Source organism: Hyperolius riggenbachi, chromosome 2 (assembly GCF_040937935.1).
Source record: "Hyperolius riggenbachi isolate aHypRig1 chromosome 2, aHypRig1.pri, whole genome shotgun sequence".
Lineage (NCBI taxonomy): Eukaryota > Metazoa > Chordata > Amphibia > Anura > Hyperoliidae > Hyperolius > Hyperolius riggenbachi.
Genome location: NC_090647.1, coordinates 118599885 through 118607242, shown reverse-complemented (window position 1 = coordinate 118607242; position 7358 = coordinate 118599885). Strand labels below are relative to the sequence as shown.

General features: G+C 44.7%; 1 long non-coding RNA gene across 1 annotated transcript; it reads right to left on the bottom strand.

Annotated features, from left to right (window-relative positions):
* Window positions 1-686: 686 nt before the first annotated feature.
* On the bottom strand, window positions 687-6077 carry LOC137544044 (uncharacterized). The gene is made up of 3 exons (XR_011025704.1): window positions 5998-6077; window positions 4148-4326; window positions 687-913 (listed from the first exon to the last, which is right to left on the bottom strand). It is a non-coding gene; the product is annotated as an uncharacterized lncRNA (long non-coding RNA).
* Window positions 6078-7358: the final 1281 nt, after the last annotated feature.

Genomic DNA, 7358 nt, shown 5'->3' with positions numbered 1-7358 from the left:
TTTTATTTCCTTTTACACAATACCAGTTGCCTGGCAGCCCTTCTGATCTATTTAGCTGCAGTAGTGGCTGAATTACACTAGAAACAAGCATGCTGCAAATCTTGTCAGATCTGACAATAATGCCAGAAACACCTGATCTGCTGCATGCTTGTTCAGGGTCTATGGCTAAAAGTATTAGAGGCAGAGGATTAGGCAACTGGTATTGCTTGAAGTAGATCCAAGATAAACTTTTACTCATTGCATAATTGTGTTCCTTTCATATAGTTTATAAGGCATTCCTCAAGCCAGATACTTTGTTTGTTTTGTTTTAATACTCGAATTCCCCATAAACTAAACAAGCCTCGCCCACAGCTTTTCAGAGTGCCTTGGCATTTTCAGACAGTAGCAAGGGCTTATAGGAGCTCAGTCTAGGCAGGGGGAGGGGGAGGTGTTACTAGCCATTGATTTTAGAGGCAGAGGGGAGGAGGAGAGGGCACTGAATTTACTCACAGGTAAGCTGATAGCATCTCCAGCTCTCGGCCTGTGACAATGTGACTAACAGAACATGGCTGCCCTCATTGTATCACAGGAATAAATATTCTTACACTGTTGAAGCTGTTTGCAGATAGATATGCTGTGTAAACTATCTAAACTTTAGATAACATATATAGACAAGTTACTTGTTATAGTTCGTTTTTAATCTCAGATCCGCTTTAAAAGGGAATACAAATTGCAGCCTCCATATACTTCGTGCTTCAGGAGCAAACTTGGCCTAGATTTATGAAAATAATCTGCTGGGGCAACTTGAAGTCTTCCTCTTCCATGTGTTTGGTAACTTTCAGTTATATCTGCTCTGGGTGTCACCTCTAGATCAGTATAAAAGCATGCTGGGAAGTTGCTATGTCTGAGGACATTGTATTCTTTCCTCACCCTCCTGCAATACAATAAGTGGAATTACAAAATAGAAGATGAATCATTACTTCCATCGACAATATTTACACAACAGCATTATTTTTAACTTAGAACTTTAAAAATGGTCCCTGTTGTGACTTTGCTCTATACTAGGGTGTAGAGTGTAACTGGGTGTGACAGACAGGCCCCCATCACAGAATTATTATAGGGCCGTCAGCACTGACCTCAAACCTATGGAAACCTGAACTAGATCTAAAACCTTAATAAAGGCAGCTTATGGATTGTTTTCATTACAGTCAAACAAAGGACTACATACTAACAATGCATTCATTTTAAGTTCATATCAGCAGTATCAACAAAATTACTTGAAATTGCAGTAAAGTAAAGCAACCACAAGATGTCACTGTCTGTAGAATGATGTGAAGATCTTTATGGTATTGTGATTTCCTGCATACACTGTATGTTCCTCTTTGTTATAAGTAAGCTACATTACCTGATGGTGGTGTATGATTTATCTCTACGTGTCTTTCTTCAGTAAAGAGTTCTAACTTGTTATACTGGGTGCCTATCTGTACAGAACACTCTGCTCCATCACATATTTTATGTTACTTGCATAAATAAACACAAAAGGCTCTCCTGGGCTCCTTCTGCTGCAGAGCCACATAGCAGTTGCCTTATCAGCAATAGTTGTAGTTATTGTGACCTTACTGGGCTATTTTGAATTATTAATTTGATATATATATATATATATATATATATATATATATATATATTGGGCTTAACTGTCAGCATGGCGCAAATGTTCGCATTGTGCGCAATCGCGAATTTTCGCGCGAATTGCTAGCGATTTCGTGCGCAAACGCGTTTTTGCGTGAAAACGATATCGATTTCGCGTGAAAATTCACGTTTGCACGCGAAATCGTTATCGATTCGCATGAAAATTCGCGATCGCACGCAATGAGAAAATTTGCACGAAAACGCCCGTGCTAACAGTCAGCACTCTTTTGTGAATCAAGCCCATTGTACACCTTAAAGCCTCCTTTTGTTTTTTTGTTTTTTAACTTTCTAACAACTAGAGTATAAAAGCTATAAAAAGCATCTAAAAGCACCCTGTAGTCTCCCTATGAGCTTTTTCACATTAGGGCAGATTTTGTGCGTTAACGCAAATGGCTAACGTTTGCGTTAACCAAGGTAAGATGAAAGTCCATAGACTTTCATTTTACCTTTCACACCCGACACTGCGTTTTGATGCGTTGCGGTCCGGACGCACCCGGGCGCAGTTTTTCGTCCAACGCACCCGCGGGGCGGCGTTTTCCGTCGGGTTTAATTACCAGCTACCGCCGCTGATTGCGTCGCACCGCAGATACCCAACGACACGCCGCAGGCAGACAACGCGTGCAGGAGAAAGGCTCCTGCACGCCTTGTCTAATGTGAAAGAGCCCTATGCACACAGGGAGGGGATGGAGTGCTGCTCATAAAGCCTCTCCATTGAAATGAGGGTGGAGTAGTGACCAAGATGTCAATCAAGCCCCATCTTGCAAAGGGTTATGACAAGTGGGGAGGGCGTGGTGTGGATGGCTGACTGTGGTCTGCAATAGAGACTCACCAATGCAACAGCAGCAGGGTTGGATTTCTAGTAAGGCCACAAAGGCAAGGGCCTTGAGTGGCTGCAGCCCAATGGGGCACCTGAACATGAAAGAGGGGTTGCTACAATGAAAGAGGAGGCTAAAAATGGGGAGGAACACCTGATATAGGGAAACTGCCCCAGGGAGCTGTTCATGAAAGAGAGGTAGAAGAGATAGAAGAGGGGACTACACATGGGATAGGAGGAGCACTGCTGCACATAAGAGAAGCCACAACATACTTGGACTAGGGGTATAAAAAGTATAAATCTGGTCCTGAGCGGCAGTAGTCATGTGACCAACTTTTTTTTGGAGGGGGGATATTGCAAGATTATTGGGAGGGGATGGAGAAAAAGTTTTTTATTAAAAAAAAAAAAAAAAAGCCTCAAGAAGGACTTAGAATATGATTTTCATATTCATGGTGTGTGCTGCCATTTCTTCTCTAACCTAAATGGGAATTTACACTATCCAACAAGCAGCCCAGAGTCATCTGTGAGGAAACGCGGAAAAGCCGCCGTCTCTCGAGGTGAGGCGGCTGTTTCCGCGTCCAGCATGGCGTCACAACGCGGAAAAAACGCCGCATGCCGCATGGGCAGTGCGGCGGAATCCGCATTGGTAACGGCGGAATTCACATCAGAGGCGACCCCCGCATTAGATACATTGCAAAACAGTACTGGTGTGGCTGGGACTGATAGTCCACCAAGATTCAGACTTACACGCGCGCGAGCACAGAGGCAGAGTTTAAATAGCAGTTAGAAGGGTGTCGGCTGACCAGCTGGGTCAGCTGACAAATTCCACTGCTCCCATTGGACCAGCAATTAGGGAGGTCCTGGAAAGGTCCTAGAGTATATATACTGCTGGTTGTTCACTTGCTCTTTGTCTGGCGTGCGATCACATACGTGGGAGCACCCAGATCCGTAGTCAGATCCGCAAGTGTGCCGGGACCAGCTGGAGCTGTAATCCTACACTTAGCTAGATATTTGATAGCTAAAGTACTAGTTTGATTGTGATTATATGTTATGACTTTTGCCTGCCTCGACTATCCTCCTGAACTCTGATCTTGCACCTCGATATTTCTGATACTCTGTTGCCGAACCCCGGCTCGTTCCTTGACTCTGCTTCTGCCTCCTGATTTTGTACCCCGATATTTCTGATACCCCGTTGCTGAACCCTGCCTGTACTTTGACTCTGACTTTGCCTCCTGATCCTGTACTTTATCTGTCCGTGTGTGTACGACCTGGCTTGTCCGACCTCGAGAACCGACCTTACCGTTAGAGGCGGTTCCTCGCTCTGTTAGCGATCCTTCCTCCTGAGGGTCACTTTCAGATATCCCTTCCTACTATCAGTCTGACTCCTCCCGTCTTGGAGAGCTCAGGTCTGCGGAAGGAATCTGTGCAGTACTCCTTACTGCATTGAGGCCTTGTCCTCTTAGTGTTACAGTTACACCAAACACTACACTCTACTCGGGTGATCAGAGGTTAGTTTGTATATCGGATTATCGGTGAGACTGCAGTTCACTTATAATCTGGTATATATCTGTATTTCCGGTGATACTGCAGATCACCGGTAATCAGATACTCTCTGCGCCCACCGATCGTTACATCATCCCTCCAGACATAGTCATCAGTCTTCACCTGCCAGTGTAGAGGACATTCTTGTTGACTTTAGACAAAATTCTACTAGATGTAGCAGGACGGGATCTCCAGGTAATGAACCTGTCAGGTGTCGTATAATCTGTTTCCTTGGTGCTTTTTGCTCCTACCTTCTTCAACAGTGCTGGCCTGGAAGGGTGTAGTTCAGATTCCATTCTTATCTGTATGAAAATAAATGCTGCTAAGTTACAGAGTATGCAGTCAGTTTGATCAATAACGACTCCAGGATGCAAGCATCAATTCATTCTAAGGACTACAGACAAAGGAATTTACCGTAAATGGAGTGTAGATGCTGCGTGAGTTCTGGTTCAGAATGGGTTCTAGTGTAAAGGGTTCTCTATTCTGCAGTGATAAAGAATCATGTCATGTTAAAGTGGACCTGAACCTTGCACAGGACTGAAGGAAAACATATAGAAATGGTTCCTGCAAGGTCTTCCCATTTCTGCGAGCAAAAACGGGAAGACATTGCAGCAAAGCATTTCTATATGTTTTCCTTCAGTCCTGTGCAAGGTTCAGGTCCACTTTATTATGACATGATTCTCAGAGTGTGTGTGTGTGTCCTTTTTCTGGCATGTAAGTAGCTATGCTACTGGTGCCATATAAAAGGGAATACTAATTCTGTCCTCAGCATGTACAGTAACTAGGCAGAAGGTGTTTATCTTTCTTTTTAATTCTGCTGAACCTGATTGGGTGTGTCATTTCAACTTGGTTACATAAAGACTTCTTAGTAGTTGGGACACTTATGTTTTCAAAATATTTATGATTGTAAAGAATTCAGAATGGCTATGGACAGCGGTGCTTCCACCACCTATCAGCTGCATGGATCTGCCAGGAGCATGCGGGCAATAAGCATTCAGCATGGGCAGTACAGTGTTATCTGTTCTATACATGTAAACCAGTGGTCCTCAAACTAAGGCTCGCAGGCGAATGCACCAGCCACCCCCGCCGAGTCTTTTTCACTGCTTCCCCAACACAAAATGTATAACTTATAGATGTGGTCCACTGCACCTTTAAATATTAGCGGCCCACATACAGAATAGCAGTGCTGACCCCACCCATCCACATATTGTAGAAGGCAGAGAGCAGTAATTTGCTGGCTTCCAATCAAATTTTTCAACATCATTTTATGTATGTTTTGGCCCCACAGCAGTCTTAAGTATGTTGACCCGGCCCTTGACCGTAAAGGTTTGGGGACCCCTGATGTAAACTATATGTACATCTGAGGGGCAGCAGCTGCCCATGCCCAGACTGATGCAGCAGATTCCTAGGATGTGACAGCTGCATAGTGACCTCATGCTATGCAAAGCTCGTATTGGTTACAAATGCTGCCATTTGATTGCATTACATACTAAATAGGTAGTGTTGGTTGCCCGGCAGATCACCGGCTGTACAGCTGTCTATGTGAAGGAGGACTCCCAGTTTCAGTTCAGTATCAGACAAAAGACCACAATTCAGGTGCATAACAATAACGTTTCTGGCCCCCTAGAAAACACAGCTATCATGGGGCTCCCTGCAGCAATACCCTTCCTTTCCCTGGGGGCCCACTCCTCCTCTATTCCCCCTTGCAGAGTAAGCACACAAGAGCTGTGTAAAAATAACTGCTCCCATTGCATCGGGCCTCCTCTTCCTCCTGGTAGCCACTCGCTCTGCTGCATGCCCAATTTCTGGTGCATGTCATGTGATTGGGAGTCAGAGGAGGGCGGCATAGAGCAAGTGGGACATTGTTAGCAGGTAAATAGTTTTACAAAACACAGCTCCGGTGCACTCAGGCCTCTTTTCTACGGACTGTTGATAGGCAGTGAAATGCCTCTCAAACTCTCACAACTTCTCACTACTGCCTGATAACTGCTTGTTGCTGCCTGGTAACTTGTCACTAATGCCTGGTAACTGCTTGTTGCTGCCTGGTAACTGGTCACTGGTCACTGCTGCCTGGTAACTGCTTGCTGAGCACAGAGCTCAACAGTCCGTTGAAAAGAGGCCTCACTCTGCAAGGTGGGAGGGGGTGGAGCGGGTCCCGCTTGCCCTTGCCCCCCGCCCCCCACACACACAGTTGTGGGGATTGCCAATGCTATTGTTTCATGCCTGCCACAATTGTTAACAATGGAAAATTTGTTATATATAAACTGCTACAAAAATGGCTGAAAAAACAGGTCTGTTTATCATGATGATGTCATGATAAATACCACCAATGTGACCACTCAATCCATGTGAACCCTGTTGCTTAACTCATCCACCACGCCTCTCATCCCTCACATATTGCTTCTCTTTGCTAGACCCTGGGGCTGACTGCCAGTTAACAATAAAATTCAGAACATCTAGCCTTTTACCTATAAAGCTTTTAAAGGAAACCTAAACTGAGAGGGATATAGATGTTTCCTTTTAAACAATGCAAGTTGCTTGGCAGTCCTGCTGATCTCTTTGGCTGCAGCAGTGGCTGAATCACACACCTGAAACAAGCATGTTGCTAATCCAATGTGACTACAGTCAGAGCACCTGATCTGCATGTGGTACTGGGAGAAAAAAACACAAAGATAACAGGAGCCAAAATGGTGCAGTATGTCACATGTGATGAGTATTAAAATAAAGATTCTAAGTAAAAATACTCACAAAAGTGAATTGCACGAGGGGCAACCGACCACTTCAGGCAGGTGGAGTGTCCTCCACTCAGGTATACCAGCAAACTTGAATATGGTCGCTCTCCGTAGGTGGCGGAATTCCACCCTGGATTGGATGCACAAGACTCCCCTCACCGAGAAGCAGGGGGGGGGGGGGGGGGGAGTGAGGCACAGGAGAAGGTAAAGAGGAGCCCAATGTATATGAAGTACTCTGAAATCAATAAAAAAAGATGAGGTGCCTTGAGTGCGGCATACAGATTATAGCGGCACTTTTATTTGGCCTGAGGAAGTGGGCGTGGTCCCACGAAACGCGTTGCCTGTGCTTATTTATCATTAAAACTTCTCAATCTAAAGTGAGTTGTCGTCTGTGAGGTAAGCCGCCTCATCTTTTTTATTTTTATTGATTTTAGAGTATTTTATGAACATTGGGTGCCTCTTTACCTTCTCCTGTACCTGATCTGCATGCTTGTTCACTTTCTGTGGCTAAAAGTATTAGAGACACAGGATCAGCAGGAGAGTCAGGCAACTGGTATTATTTTAAAAAGGAAAAATCCATATCCTTCTCAGTTTAGGTTTCC